The sequence below is a fragment of the Pleurodeles waltl genome, chromosome 10, assembly GCF_031143425.1.
Source record: "Pleurodeles waltl isolate 20211129_DDA chromosome 10, aPleWal1.hap1.20221129, whole genome shotgun sequence".
Lineage (NCBI taxonomy): Eukaryota > Metazoa > Chordata > Amphibia > Caudata > Salamandridae > Pleurodeles > Pleurodeles waltl.
This window is the reverse complement of record NC_090449.1, coordinates 217,588,400-217,604,930: the sequence shown is the minus strand read 5'-3', so window position 1 is coordinate 217,604,930 and position 16,531 is coordinate 217,588,400.

The window sequence follows — 16,531 nt, the reverse complement described above, 5'->3', positions numbered from 1 at the left end:
ACTAGGGCATGTCATGCCGCTGACAAATTGAAAGTCAGCATCTATACTGACAGCAGATACGGATTTGGAATTGTTCATGATTTTGGCCAGCTATGGTCACAGAGGGGTTTCATGACCTCTTCTGGTTCTCCAGTGAAAAATGGTGAAAGAATCAAGGAGTTGTTGCACGCGATTCAGTTACCTCTTGAAATTGCTGTGGTGAAATACAGCACTCATGTGAAATCACAAGACTTTGTGTCAATGGGAAACGGATATGCAGATCAAGTCGCAAGGTTTTGTGCATTGAACTGTATATCGTTCAAAGATCAGTGGGAATTGTTACCTGAAACTGAAAATGAGACATGCACAGGCTATGCATTAAGGGTGGTGGACACATTGGAAGAGTTCAAATTGTTGCAGGGATGTGCCTGCAGAGAAGAAACATGTTCTTGGCTTAAAATGCAATGTGTACAAAGACCTGATGATTTGTGGGTTTCAGATGAGGGGGAAATGGTTTTGCCTAACAGTCTTTTGTCACAGTTTGCAAGGTTTTACCATGGTCAAGCACATATTGGGAGAGATGCCATGATTAGGTTGTTCAAAATCGATTGGTTAAATGCAAAATTCAGACAAGCTGCAAAAGTAATCCGTCACAGGTGCATCATCTGTCAGCAGATGAATGTGGGTAAAGGGACTGTGGTGAATTTGAGCCACATTGGGAGAGCTGGAGGTCCATTTAGCAGGATGCAGATGGATTTTATTGAGATGCCTGTGTGTGGAGGGTTGAGATATGTGTTGGTGATTGTGTGTATCTTTAGTCATTAGATTGAAGCATACCCTAAACGCAGGAATGACAGTCTCACAATAGCGAAGTTGCTGCTTAGGGAATTGATACCACGTTTCGGGTTCCCTATCTCTTTAGAATGAGATAGAGGAAGTCACTTCAACAATGAGGTGGTTAAGCTCTTGTGTGCCGCACTGAACATTGAACAGAAGTTGCATTGTAGCTACCGTCCTGAAACCTCAGGACTAGTGGAGCAGATGAATGGTACCTTGAAGTCGAGAATGGGGAAAATGTGCGTAGCTACCAATTTGAAATGGCCAGATGCATTGCCCCTTGTGCTAATGTCAATGAGAAATACACCTAACAAGAAAACAGGACTGTCTCCTCATGAAATTCTCATGGGCCGAGCTATAAAATTGCCCGCAGTGCCTGAAAATGCTCTTGTGAATATCACGGATGATATGGTGTTGGACTACTGCAAGGGTCTGGCTGACGTTGTCCCCTCTTATCTCACCAGGTGGAGGCAACCACATTTCCACCGATAAATGATCCACGTCACAATCTGAAAGCCGGTGACTGGGTCGTTGTCAAGAAACACATGAGGAAGTCGTGTTTGGAGCCACGTTGGAAGGGGCTGTATCAAGTGATACTGACAACTACAACTGCTGTGAAATGTGTGGGAATTCCAAACTGGATCCATGCCAGTCACACAAAGAAGGTGGCGTGTCCAACTGATGTGGAACTTGAGTTGTCGAAAATAACAGCTGTAGAAAAGGAAGTCTCAGGGCCAGACAATAGTCAAAGGGGAACTGAGACTGAAGGAGAGCCCGTTGAGGACGGCTTGGTCACTCAAACAGCAAACAAGACCCATACAGGTGATGGTGAGCCTATCTCAACCGAGGCACCAGGAGGACTGACCCAAGGAGAGGTTCTCCCAGAAGCAGACGGATACAGGTTTGAAGTTGAACCCCTGACAGACCAGGAAGGCGAAGGAGGTGAAACAGAGGGAAGTCAAAGTGTTCAGACTCCTCCCGAGCCACTTGCAGATCCATCAAGAGAAAATACCATAGCACAAGAGGAGGGCATTGAACAGCAACCTGAAAAGCAGAACGGAAAAAGAACATTGAGAGGAGATAAGTGTCCAGAATCACAAACTGAAAAAGGGAAAGTGGCCATTAATGAAACAATAGAGGAAGAGGTCGATACCACAAGGAAAGAAGATCTGAGTGAAGGAGAATTGCAGGGTGACCACAAGTTGAAAAGAAAGAGAATAGCAAACAGAAGATACGCAGGTCCTGAATGGGCGTATGCAACTTCAGCTGAATGGCAACAAGAGTTCTTGGCTTTCTGTTTTGATCGTGAAGTTCCAGGTCAATATTATGGCACTTGAAGTTGGCAACAAATAAAAGATACTGTGTTAAGCTGAAATTGAGTTAAAGGGAAACCTGAGAAAAGAGACTGATAAATTATTGGATGTGACACTGTTAACCTGAATTGACTTTTGAAAAAATGATTGTGACAAGCTGCTAACTGGATTGGCAAAGGACCCTGGGAGTGAATGAGAAAGCTGTAAATACTTGCTGAAGAAAGACTTTTTGCTTGGCTCTATTGAAAAAAATAAAAAATAGAGGAGAAAATTAAAAAGAGAGAAAGTTATTGACCATCCTCATATTAGTTGATTACATCTATAGTACTTTGCTTTCTGATTCTTTACAGATCATGCCTAGGTCAGGAGATGACGTTGAGGGGAATAAGCATTGTAAATATTTGGGTATTGCTTTGGGTGTTATGTGTGTGATATTCATCATAGCTTTGTTTGTGAAAATGCGTTTGGTGGATGAGAGTGAAGCTAACAATGCCACAGTTTCTGAGACTGCTACACTAACACCGTGGGATAAGTTTGAACAAGATACAAAGTACTTGCATGACAAAACTAATACAAAAGGGGAGCTGTCTACTAATGTTTTCTATCGCTTGGTGAGTGAGTATGTTGACACTATGGATGCAAAAGCTTGTTATGTGTGTACACAAATTCCTCTTTCAGTCTAGGAGGGAGTTACATATCACAGCTTGCCATTAACATACGGGATTAGTTGTAGTCTGCTACTAACGCACTTTTATAATCAAGAGGAAGTGCAGTATTTTTATTCAAATTACGATTTAGTGTTCTCTTATGTGCCTATCATTGAGGATTTGAATAGTGTGGCTAAATATTATGCTATTAAGTTGATTAAGGGATTCTTTGAGCCTAGCATGACAATTAGTACTTCATATGCGCACTGCAATAATTTAACATGCTTGCTTACATCTGTAGAAAAGAGCTTTCTAGATCACACTGAAGATAGAAGGAGGGTTTCAAAGGGGAAATTAGAAAAGGGCTTGCAGCACCAATCATTACTTAGTAATAGTAATAATGAGGTTAGGGAACAAGGGAAGCTAGCTTTAGATGCGAAACATGTAGGTAGGCTTTGCATTACGCGACCAAAGTCATATTATGACAATGTGTTTGTGGGAACGAGTGAGTGTAAGCATGTGTTTTTGTTTCAGCATAAATTGACTTTTATGCTAAATGGAATGGATCAAGCGATCCCAGGGGTATTACATTTGTGGACTTAGCGCTTATTATTGTTTTCCAAAGGGATGGTATGGGACATGTCATTCGGGAATAGTTTTTTTAAAGATCTATCAACTAGATGATTTAAAGAAGTTTCTGGAAGTGGCAGAATTACTTTGTGCTAGTCAAAAAAGAGAAACTGCTGCTGGTGTAGTAGGAGACATATTTAGAGCAATAATTCCTTCAGTGGGAGTTGTCTTGAACTCCATAAAGATTCGAAAGTTGTCTACTTTTGTGGATAACATGCTGACAAACTTCACAGGGGCTATACTCCTGATGGATACCGAACTTGCTGCGGAGAGGGCTGTGACTCTTCAAAATAGGCTTGCTTTAGACATTCTTTTAGCGAAAAGTGGCGGAGTCTGTAAGATGCTTAATGAGCACCACTGTTGTGCCAACAAACTGGATAATAGTAATGAGATTAGAAGTATGCTTACTAACCTAACAAGAGATAGTGCAGATTTGAAGGAACTGAAGGAACCAAGAGTCTGGGAAAAGGTTGGAGAGGGATTTGCGCGTGTGGGAAGTTGGTTTGGTAGTCTTTGGCATGGTTTCTTGGGAAAATTAATACAGGGAATAGTAATTGTTTTAGCTTGTTTATTTGGACTATGGTTGTTGAGCAAAATGTACGAAAGAGTTAAGGTAAAATTGGCAAAACATAATGTGAGGAGGGAAGAAAGGAAAAGGGAGAAAATGTTCAGAGCACGATATGAAAAGGCGAAACAGAAAGAAGAAATCGAAATAAAGGCATTGAAAAGGTAAAGGATTGTTTAAGAAAGGATTTGTGTGATGACAAGTGTCATCAGAGGAGGGATTGTTGGAGTGTAGTTATTATAATCAAAATTAACATAAAATGTTTGCAAATTAATGCCTAATGATGCCGCATAGAAAATGTATTGCTCTGCTTTTACTAAACGCATGTTTGAAATGTGCCCACGGGGAGTGGCCACCAATCTATACGATGATTAAATGAAATTGAATAATAATGAATTATTGATGTACTAATGTATGATTTTGTATTAGTGTTAAGAGTTATATGTTAAGATGTTGCTAAAATTAATTACTAGGCCTTAGTTAGCATGAGTCGGGGTCTAGCTGCCGGTCTCATATTAAATGTGTTTCTCTAACGTGCAATGTGCTGACTTGCTGAAGGACATGTAGTTGTACTTTTCCAGAAGCTAAAAGATGTGTAAATTCTTTCTCATGAGACTCGACTTGCTCAAGGAGATATTCTTGCAGAATGCAACAGTGTAAACTTGCAACAGGTACAAGGTCGCCTGAACTGGTAAAGACAATGGAACTACTGACTGGGACCGCGAGAATACAAGTTTGTACCTGACATTTTACCCGTTGGAAATACTGACTGGGACCGCGAGAATAAAAGTTTGTACCTGACATTTTACCCGTTGGAGAGGTCAATTACAGGAGCCAATAAACTATGTGAGAACTGTTCTAAAGTGACAATCCTAATGAGGTGACTACCTGATTATTGGTTGGAGATAATGATGCACCAAAATTTGCCCGACTGGAAATTAGGAGATTGTCCAACAAGATTGAAATAACCCTGTTTCTCAAGGAGAAATCAGCCATTCCTAGCCACTTTTGCCATTGCCATTACATGCCATTCTTTGCTTTGTCACTGTGTCTCAAAGACTTTTGCCGTTTGATTCTTCAAACCGTCCTTACACTTGCCTTGCTCGTTCTATACTTTTCCTCCTTATGAGGGAAGTGTCCCGTATTGCCTGTCTTGCTGAACTTTGCTGCGTTTCCTGGCTGATGGCGAATCATCTGATGTCCTGAGGACGAAGACTGACTCTGTATGCTGACCCATAACGGAGGGTAACTGTGATAATGAAATTGTAATTGTCTTTTTGCCTTTCCTTTCTAGGTACGAACTGCTTCCTTTTGATAGAGACCATAGTTAGATGTTTTCTAAATTTGTGTTGCTAAATTGTTTTGCATGAAGCCCATCATGCCAATGCTAATTCGAGGTTAGTTTAGGGGTTCACTAAACAAATGCAAATAGACAAACAACTGAATCTATGCTTTGTTGAATAATGCGCAAATGATACTCTGCTAAAGTTAATCCATTTTGACGTCGTGTTTTGTTCTAATGTTTATGATCTTTGCTTTGCTGAAATCTTATTTAAGTTGCCATATTGCGACAATGTTGATGTGTTTTCTGGTATTGAGACTAATAAACTTGCTAGTAGAGTGTAACCAATAGGGAATAAATATCATAAATTTTAGTAAATTCTGTGTGGTTATTCATGACTGAAAGGTCATGGGGTGTTTTGGGTTTCTTAATGTCATTAACTAATTTGATTGATTTGTTATTGTGAATATTGATGAGGTTATTGATCTATTGATTGACATGCTAATTAGTTATCTCGTCTTAAGGTGTCTCCAATCAGGGTCAAAAGATTCATTGGCCTAAAACGAGTCCCAGAATAAGTAAATTACCTAGGAAGGGACGCGTTATCAATTGCGACCTACATCATGAATATTCATGAGGTAGGTCATTTGCGACCCCATTGGGAACTGCAAAAAGTGTAAAGTACACTGTTGTACATCCGGTTTTGCGACTCGAAAATTGGGAGTCTCTAAGACTTGCTGTTCGCGAGTTGCAAAACCGGATCTTTGTACATGTGGCCCTTAATCCTCTCAGATCGAGTATTCACCAAAGTACTTCAGCAGGAAAACAGGCGCAGGATTGGATATTCACATAGCTGAGCATTATGGGAAGAGGTGGGCATTAATCAAAAATGGAAGGCTGTCCAAAGTTTTATTTTTGAAAATCCATGCGACACTCCTTAGTTAAGTGAAAAGCTATTCAAAAATTACAAATTACAAACCATGAAGGAAAGTGTGAAATTTGAAAGGCTCTGAAGAAATACTGCAATCACAGAAACCCACTACTTATTGTTTTCAACTAAATATCCATCGCGAGCTCTCTACAAGAACCTACAGGATGTTTTTTTTTTTTTTTTTAAATGACCGGAACGTAGGAAAACTCTAAACCAAAAGGTTTTCATTCTTGGTTAGGCATATACATTTGTGCTACTGTGTTTTTTTATTGTTCACCAGTGCCAGAATGGGGACAATCGTTTATTAAAGTTAATTGCACATTACTGTGCTTCTTCTGAAATTGATTATTAGCTTCAGCATTCAATGGTGTTTCTGCTCATGGCAATTCGATTCATTTTTTCTTGTTTTACTGCCTTGAGTGATCTAATTCTGGGGACAGTTTTAGCAGCTTGGCACCTTTTTCCGATTACACGTTTCCACTTTGTGTGACAAATATAGCGTTTGCTGCAAGATAAGTGGCACATTTTCTCAGCAAAGTTCACAAAAGCATATCTGCTACAGCAGATGTTCGATCATGCTGTCAGCTTTCCAGGGAACAGACATTTTCATGTGTGTGTAATGTGTGACTGATGATAGGTACACCTGTGGTATCTTTTGAAATGAGAGTTTGAAATACTGTAAAAGGGGACTTGAAGATGAATGGGCTCTCACAAACTCTCTTTTGTCTCTTTGTGTTTGGGACTACTTTTTGAAGTCACATTATATCTACTGAGCTCACTGGTTAAAGCCCCCTTATTCTCTGCGACTAGGGTGTTGGGGGGGGGGAGGCAGTGAGAATAGAATCTTGAGATCTTGGCTTTTCTTACAGGGCCTGGCTTCATTACTTACCCAGACGGATCCATCTTGAAGTAACGGGAGGACATTGAAAGATGGGCCTCCCTGTCTAAAGTAAATGAGAAAATTGTCAGTGATTCATTCGACTATTGTAGCTGAAAAAGGAGTTGGGGCCGTGTGTTGTGACCCTGAAGGGTCAGCAGAAGAGAGTATTTCTACTAACATTTCTCACCACAATGCTCTAAAAGTAGAGCGTTGTTATTTACAATGAAGGAGGTATAGAAAATAAGTGTCTATGATAAATCCCCACCATGAGAACAGAGGAGGAAACAGATATTAGTTGCTTGAAAATTCAGTTGTTCCTTGAGTCTGACAGTATCATGTAGCGTAAAACAACAACTTAAGCAACGACATTGTTTCACGTATCACACTCCTTCAACACTTTGACAGACACAGCATGTGACGGATATACGGCACAGTAACAAAAATTACGTAGAGTTGATATCGCATTTACCGGTACTATGATACATCTGCAAAGATATGGAAGAAAGGGTGCTGTTTTTAACTGACCTATGTGTCACGCATGTGATTCACCTCAGGGAGATACAGACTATGGTGAATTTACATATGTGTAAGGCAAAATGCGTGTTGTCTTCTTGAAAATTGTAGACATTATGCGAATTACACTTTGGCGGTTTCCACGTGAAAACCGTGTGCAAGGTAACGCCGCGCACACAGACGTTACCTGAGACACCTGCTCAATTCATTTTCTTTATAGCTTCTAAAACCTCCTGTGGTGAATGATGCTCACGCAGCCCATGCGTCTACGTGCATCATCCACTGTTACTGCAAGACTCCTTAAACCAGTTTCCAGGGAGCGAAATTTAAACGCTAATCGTAAATGTGCAAAGTTAAAAGAAAATAAACGAAAAACGCATATCACGGCAATCGGGCGTTACACAAGTAATACAAATTTACTGAGATCTAAAGGCAGCAAAAGTGGCTTCAGGAAATTATATGTGTGATTTACAGTAGCGTACAGGACTGAACCTTGGGTACTTGGCTGATGTGAAATGCAATAAGACCTAATAAACCTATGGGTGTTGTCTATGATTTAGTCATCAGCTACCAGAATGACTGATTCAAAATTACATACCCATCTGCACTGTAAGCCTTTCTGATGCTACTCACATTTTTGGATATTGACAAATTAATAATAGCTCACTGCTTTTGGACATGTGCATGTATGGCGGTGCTTGGTGTAAAGGCTTCCTCAGGGCTACCTCTACCCTTTTAGCGGGCAACTTTATCTGTTTAATCAATGTACTTATGGCCTGATTTACATATTGGCAGATCTGGCCTTTCTACCTATTTTCTGTTGTTTCCCCGTCCACCTACTATGCAGTCTGTCTGCTCAATTTAAATGCTGGCAGGGTGACAAACGAAAGACCGTCTGAGTGCCACTGTCCCCACCAGAAATGTCCTCTCATGACGGCACCGAAGGCAAACATGGCTGTTGAAGGCAGTACAGCCAGTTTTTCCACTGGGCCAATCATGATGTGCCTTCCCGCCGACTTAACTGTGGTGGGAAAACCTCCACACCCGAGTTGGTGGATTGGAAGGGATATAAGCTTGAAACTTACCTTTTCCTTTTTTTTCAATTCCTTTTCCACCATGAACCCAGTCGTCCAAGTTCTTCCTTTGCTGCTGCAACTTGAACACGAAGCAAATCAATCCCAATGTCGCCGGAATCAAAGGTAGTTGTCTTTTTCATCTGTTACTTTTTGGATTATCTGTTTACATTAGCCCTACACTCATGATTGTTAAAGTCCCACTTCCAAGCAATATTTTACTAATGTCCAATGCATACGTGTGTAAGTTGGTTGTTTAAACATTTTTAATAAGCACAGCTGTATAATGTTATTTCATTTACAAATCTGGTGCAAGCTACCTTCAAGCTAATGGACACCTACACAAAAAAGGGAAATTATTCCCAATACAGGTGTGGTTAATCTTTTGATGTAAGCCATCAACTCATATACCTGTGCATTGCACATTTTTGGAATGATACAAATGTAATTAAATGTAGAAATTACACTAGACAAGGCAAAGAAAATATTTACAATAAATGTAAAATTCATGTTTGTGCAAAACCTAAAATGTCTCCTATATTTAGTCACATCCCATTTACATTTACCTAGTGCATTTTCTGTAAATAATTAAACTTAAATTTACTGTAAAATTTTAAATGTATATGCATATGTATTTATTCTTATCAATGGAAAATAAACACACTTTTATTAACACTTAAAAAATATTACAAATGTTTCACTTTGGTGTACGTGTCAGTGACTGTGATGAATTAGAACACTACACCGGAGCACACTGAGTGATTGACAAATTAAGTCCCGCCAATCAGTTCTTTTTTTTTTTTTTTTTTGTCCTCATTCCACCACCCTCGCTTTGGTAGAGAGAAAGAAGAAAGAGCCAAGGCCTTTGATGTATGCATCCAAGGGCGAGGCCCACACCACCTGTCTTACACATACCAATTTCCCCCCCGACTGCCATCGACCACATCTTACTGTTTTACTCAGGGTGTGATCATACCAAAGCGACACCCAATTAGGTGGAGGGAGTTTTAATCATTGGACTTACATTTTGAGAGGAGGAATCCAGAAAGAAAACAGAAAATTACACATCTAAACACACTCCAGACTTATTAACTACTGATAAACATTTTCCCAATCCCCCCAAAAATTGTCTCTTCTACTAAGAGGACCAAATTGTTCCATTTTACATAACCGATTTACTGATGATTGCCAGTCCTGAACAAAGGGGGGTAATGAGTTCACCCATTTGCAACATATTTCCCGTCTAGCCAAAAGCATTAATACAAACAACAAATGCTCTTGCTGCACAATCATTTTCTGAACCTTTATATCTGGTTTGCATACCCCAAACATTACCATAAGGAGATTTATTCTTAAGTTATCACCAAAAATTACCTTAAGAATACTTCCTATATCCTCCCAGTACTTACTCAAAATTGGACATTGCCAAAACATATGAACATCATCTGCATTGGCTTCCCCACACCGCGGACAATTTTTGTTGGGTTTCCCAATAGCCATTAATCTAGCTGGTGACCAATATACCCTATGTAATGTAAACAGATGATTCTTCTTCAATGCCGCAGATTTAATAGTACACCACAACTCAGAACATGACTTTTGCCATAAAGAAGTAATTTCTAGAGTAGGAAAAATCTTCCCCCATTTCAGCACAGGGAGAGAAAAAACATCTTCTACTACTTCCAACTGCACATGATACCAGAAGGCAATCTCCTTTTTAATACATGTCTGATTTAATTTCCCCTCCCACGAACTCCTCCCTATTTCTCCTACTTGGCGAGACTTGACCCAACTAGATAATTGGAGATACTTGAACTTAGAACTTGTCCCACCTGTACACTCCTGGAATGCAGACCAAGATATTAATTCGGAGTCTTCCATGATCTGCCCCCATCTTACCACACCACTAATTCTCAGTGGAATTGATAACTTATCCATAAAACAATCAGGGGTACCTGGTGAATCCCAAATGGGAGCAGAGCTACAATAATATCCACCTATGAAAGATCTGGTGATTGGGGGAGAGGTGCTAGGGGAGTGTTTCAGCTATCACAATCCCCTTATAGTGTCCTTTAAACTCCCTGGGGCCCTACGTAAAGTGGGACGAGGTAGGCCTGTAGCAGTGGAGATAAAGGACCAGGGTAGGCGGCTTGGGTGGAAGCAAGTAGATTCCCAAAAAGTTATAGGAAGGGTGGTGGGGGAAAATCTACATTTATTTATGGAAATACTCTTGAAAGAGGCTCCTAATCCTAAAACTGTTATGGATGGAATAACAGTAGTAAATGCAGCAGTGAGAGACTGTCTATTTTCAGTAAGCAGCCACCCCAGTAAACGCAAATGTGGTTGGTTTGACAAGGCCTGCTATGATGCAAGGGCAAACTTGAAGATGGCTACTAAGAAACATCCTAGAGATTGGGTCCTCATAAAAGAAGCCAGAATGAAGTATAAAAGGGCCTTGAGGGATAGTAAGCTAAAACATAAAGATGAAGCCTGGGAAGAGTTAGAGCGTGCTACAGCTCTGAAGGATCCTGGTTTGTTTTGGAAGGTGGTCAATAGAGGCTCCTTTGGAACAGAAACATCTGAGGGCCTTGGCTGTAACATCGCCCCGGAGGCCTGGATAACTCACTTTTGTAGAATTTTTGAGGGCACTCCCCTAAGAAATAACCGGGATAACAAGTATGACATGGCTCCTAACCTAGCAATTAGGTTTTCGCTCCAGGAGGTTATGGATGCGATACAGAGTAGCGCTAGTAATAAAGCTCCGGGCCCTGATTCGATCCCTATGGATTTGTATAAATCTAACCCCCAGTTATGGGCACCTATTCTCTTCAATGTTCTCAATGCAGCAGTTACTGTGGGCATCCCTGCCTCTTGGAGATTGGCCTGCATTGTCCCAGTGTTTAAAAAGGGCGATCAAAATGATCCTAAGTCTTATCGCTCTATTTCTCTCCTGGACTCTTCTGCGAAGATTCTGGGTCGGATTATTTTAAGTTGTCTGGAGGCCTGGTTGATAGGAAATGATATTTTAAGTCAGGACCAGTATGGTTTTAGGGAAGGCCTCGGTACGCGAGAACAATGTCTTAACTTATTGACGATGATCGGTAAATACACGCAGGCCAGGTACCCTCTATCTTGCTTTTATGCACCTTAGCTGTGCCTTTGATAAGGTGAACCGGTCTATATTGTGGGAGAGGTTAAATCAGCTAGGGTTGGATCCTAATATTGTAGAGCTGCTCCAGCATCTCCACTCTGGAACGGTTGCTAATGTGAGGGTGGGGCCTAATGGGGAATGCTCAGAGGCCTTTAAGCTTTCAAGGGGTGTGCGCCAGGGGTGTGTTCTGGCCCCTATTTTGTTCCTTCTATATACAAATGGATTGTCTGATTTTTTGATGGAACATTGCAGGGATGTCCCAAAGGTGAATGGTGTTGATATCCCTGTGCTGACGTACGCGGATGACGCGGTCCTCATGGCCCGCACTATGAATGGCCTCCGGGAAATAGTTAGAGCCTATGTCTCCTTTATGTCAGCCTTGGGTTTAGAGGTCAATTTTAAGAAATCACATTTTATGGTTTGTGGAAGACCCCGGAGTAGGGTGGGGGAGCTAAGGGTGGACGACCAAACTATTAGCAGGGTCCATGAGTTCCCATACTTAGGGGTTATTTTTGATGAGAAAGGTCTTGGAAACCCTGTATTGCCAGAAGGGGTGTGCTTTTTCATGCAACAGTTGGTGCGACTTTTGACTTTGCTGTAAGGGTAGGTAGTAAACCTATCAAGCCTTTGCTTGAAATCTATAGGCGGAAATGCCTCCCTGTCCTTCTTTATGGTGCGGCACTTTGGGGATATAGGGATACCCGAGCCCTTACGGTGGAAGAAAATCGGTTCTGTAGAAGGTTATTGGGAGTTGGACAAAATATCGCTGGTTTTTGCCATCATCTGGAACTGTAGCTTGAGTTTGTGCAGGACACTATCCAATTGGCTCCCCTTCTGTTATGGATCTCAATCTAGAGTAACGAACATGCCACTCTTAATAGGGACATCTTAAGGGACTGTCTGGCTTGCGACAATGCAAAGTATATTCCCTGGCTGGCGCACATAAGGAAGATGGCCCATGATCTGGGGCGGCCTGAATTGGTTGATCATCCTGAGGGCCTGACTAGTTGTGATAAGAAATGGGCTAAGGATAACTTTCTGAGAATCCAGGAGACCAAGAGGGAGGGGGAGGTCCTAGTGAAAAAATCAATCAGGGATTTTATCATGCTAAAGATGTGGGTGGGTCCTGAGCGCTATCTCTTAAAGATAAAGGATGTGAGGGAAAGGTCCCTTATAACTCGATTCCGTTTGGGGATTATTAGAAGCAATCTGTGTTTCCCGCTAGGTCAGTATGGGGAAAAATCTATTAGACCCTGCCCCTGTGATGGGGTGTCCCAACAGACCTTGTCCCATTTTACATTGTTTTGTGTTTTTTATGCACCGTTTAGTACTCGATTTCTATTACCCCTCCTAAGGCCAAAGGGTTTCGTGCAATATCGTCCTGCTTTTATGTGGTTGCAAATGGCCTCAGATGTATTGGTGTGGAAGGGCCTGGGATTATTCCTGAAGGGAGCCATTAATTGGTGTAATAATGTAGAGTTTTTAGAATGAATTATTTTATCTTATTGTTTTTATCTATGAGGTTTTATATGTTTATATTTTTGGGGTGTTCTTATTATATATGGTTTTATTGTTATATATACAAATGTATTAGTGATTATGTGTTTTAATGGATGAATTTTTTCATACCGAATAAAGTTTTTTTTTGATTTTTTTTTTACAATAATAAGCTATCCCTAACACCTTCCGAAATTGCATCCAGACCTTACAGGCATGTCTGGGGATCTTCAAGCGAACCTTCTTAAAAAACTTTGGATGCCCAAATTTATATAGAAAATTATCAGCTCCTTCCGCAAGACGCGCCGTCAAGGCTCTCCAGACCGATGAATAATCTGACTTCTTATTCAATAACATTCTAATATTCTTTAGTTGGAAAGCCAGATAGTACCTATAAAAATCTGGAGATGCTATGCCCCCCACTCCTTCTTTCTACTTAGCTTCTTCCATGATATCCTTACTCCCTTAGAAGCCCAAACAAATGTAGATAAGTCCCCCTGTAGTTTTTGAAACCAACCCGACTTGAACTCTAAAGGAATAGTATTAAATAAGAAAGTAAACTTTGGAAGAATGCACATCTTTAATATATTAGATCTTCCAATTATGGAAAGGGGAAGAGCAGCCCATGCCTTTAGAAGCTTTTTAGTTTCCATATAAACTCTGTCAAAAAAAACCCTAGCCACATCACTAAGATCAGCCGTAAACTCGATTCCCAATTATTTAATCTCCTGTTTAACTAACGGAGAAACATAGACCATATTCCAACACATAATTTCCGTCTTTTCTGTATTTATACTATAACCTGAAATTCCACCAAACTGCTCCATCAATGTACTAATAATAGGTAGGGAGCCTGCCACATCACTAGTATACAGCATCAGATCATCCGCATATAATGCTACTTTCTTTTCCAAACCCCCACTCCGAAAAGGGGGAATATCTCTGCAGGCCCGTAACAAGATTGCCAAAGGTTCAATGTATAAATTAAAAAGCAAAGGTGACAAAGGACAACCCTGTCGAGTACCCCGACTGATCCTAAATTCCTGAGACAACAAACCATTAACCAAGATTCTCGCAGTTGGGTATCTATACAGTTCCCTAATAGCCCTAATAAAAGACATTCCCAGTCCACCTGTTTCCACCACAATCTGCAAAAAAAGCCAATTAACATGATCAAAAGCTTTGGCTGCATCGAAAGTCAGAACCGCCAAAGGAGCCTTTTCTTGTAAAGCTAAATCTACTGCGGCAAGTAAATCGTGGGTTAACTCATAAAGCTGTCTACCCTTCATTAAACCCTTCTGATCTGGATGAACCAAGTTACCTACAACTTTCCCTAATCTTCTGGAAAGAATCCCTGTATACAACTTGTAATCTGAATTTAGTAATGAGATAGGTCTGTACGATGAACATAACATTGAATCCTTGCCTGGTTTTAACAATAAACAAATTATAGCTTCATTCCATGATTTAGGTACCTGTGCCCCCTCTAAAAGCATAGAATTAAATAATTCCAGTAAAATTGGTATAAGTTCCTCCCCCAGTACCTTATATAACTCATTTGGTAGACTATCAGGCCCAACTACCTTCCCTTTCTTCAAAGCTTTTATAACTTCAACAAGCTCTCCCCCGCTTATCTCACTACCAAGTAACTGCCTTGCCGATTCATCCAAAACAGGGAGATGGGCTTTTTTCAAAAATGCTCTAATTGTCTCCTCTGAGTTTTCAAGATTCTCCGTATATATTTCTTGAAAAAACGACACAAAGGCTCTCTCTATTTCTGACTGCTCCACACAAGGCTTACTTACAGAATCCAATTTAATTGATGAAATATACCTATTTGAGTAATATGACTTGACCTTCCAAGCTAACAATTTGCTGCACCCTTCTCCATATTCATAATGCGCGTACCGACTACTTTCCCACTTTAATCTATTACGATTCTCCAAAAGGAAATCTAACTCCATCCAAACTTTTTTCTCTTGACGTACCAATTCCTCTAGTTGCCCTTCCTTCCCTTCTCTTCGTGCATTGTGCATTAATGCCTGTAAGGCATTTATAGATGTTTCCATACTTCCCAACTTCTCTTTCTCTTCTCGACGCCTATAAGCCGCCAAACTAATAAGTCTCCCTCTAATATATGCCTTATAAGCATCCCATACACACCATAAACTTGCTGATCCGTGATTCAAATCAAAATACTCTCTCATATCTTTCTTTAGCACCTCCACTATTGAATCATCTAACAATAAAGAGCGATTTATTGTGCACCTAGGACCCAAACTCTCCACCTTAATACCCAGATGTAACTTTAAAGCTGAGTGATCCGAAAGGTGTGCTGGGGTATGAGCTACTTTTATCACATCTGTACACAAGCTCTTATGCATTAAGAAAAAATCTATTCTAGATGTATGTCCATATTTTTTATTATGGAATGTATATCTAGATCCTTCACACCCTTTCCAATGCCAGATATCTGCCAATCCTAAGTCCAGCATGGCTTGCTTCACCTGTGACCTAGTTTTAGGTGAGTTAAACGTACCCCAAGGGGAGGACTTATCTAAAGCAGGATCCAACAGTATATTGAAATCACCTCCCAACACCACCGTATACCTAGCTAAAAGTAAGATATTATATAATTCTTGAAAGGGTGTCGGATCGTCTGAATTTGGACAATAATAAACTGCCACTGTAACCCAGTATCCATATACACACACTTCCACCACTACCCATCTACCCCTGGAATCTACTTGCACATGTCCTACCTTGAACCTTATAGACTTTTTAAGCAAAATTGCCACACCTTTGACTACACAAGATTGAGTAGAGCATGCATTATATAACACCCATTTCATTCGTTTAAGCCAGTTTTCCCACTCTTCTAGTTGTAAATGAGTTTCCTGCAGTATAATTCTCTCTTCCTCTGCCAGTCCTAAATATTAAAAAATCTTCCTCCTTCTATGCACCACCCTTAGACCATTAACATTCCATGAGAGCATATTTAACTGTGAACTACCGTACTTAGTCATTTAAAAAAAAAGAAATCTGGACGCTATCCTGCCCCCTCCTATCTAAACAAATTATGAGGACTCTCTTATTTTTATCGTTTTGTACCCACATGCCCCTACACCCAGTGCCAAACCACCCCTCCACCCACCAAACCAGCACCCAGCCAAAACGCCACCCCAGGGGAACCCTCCCTACTTCTTTTAGGATAACCATCATGCTATCCTTAT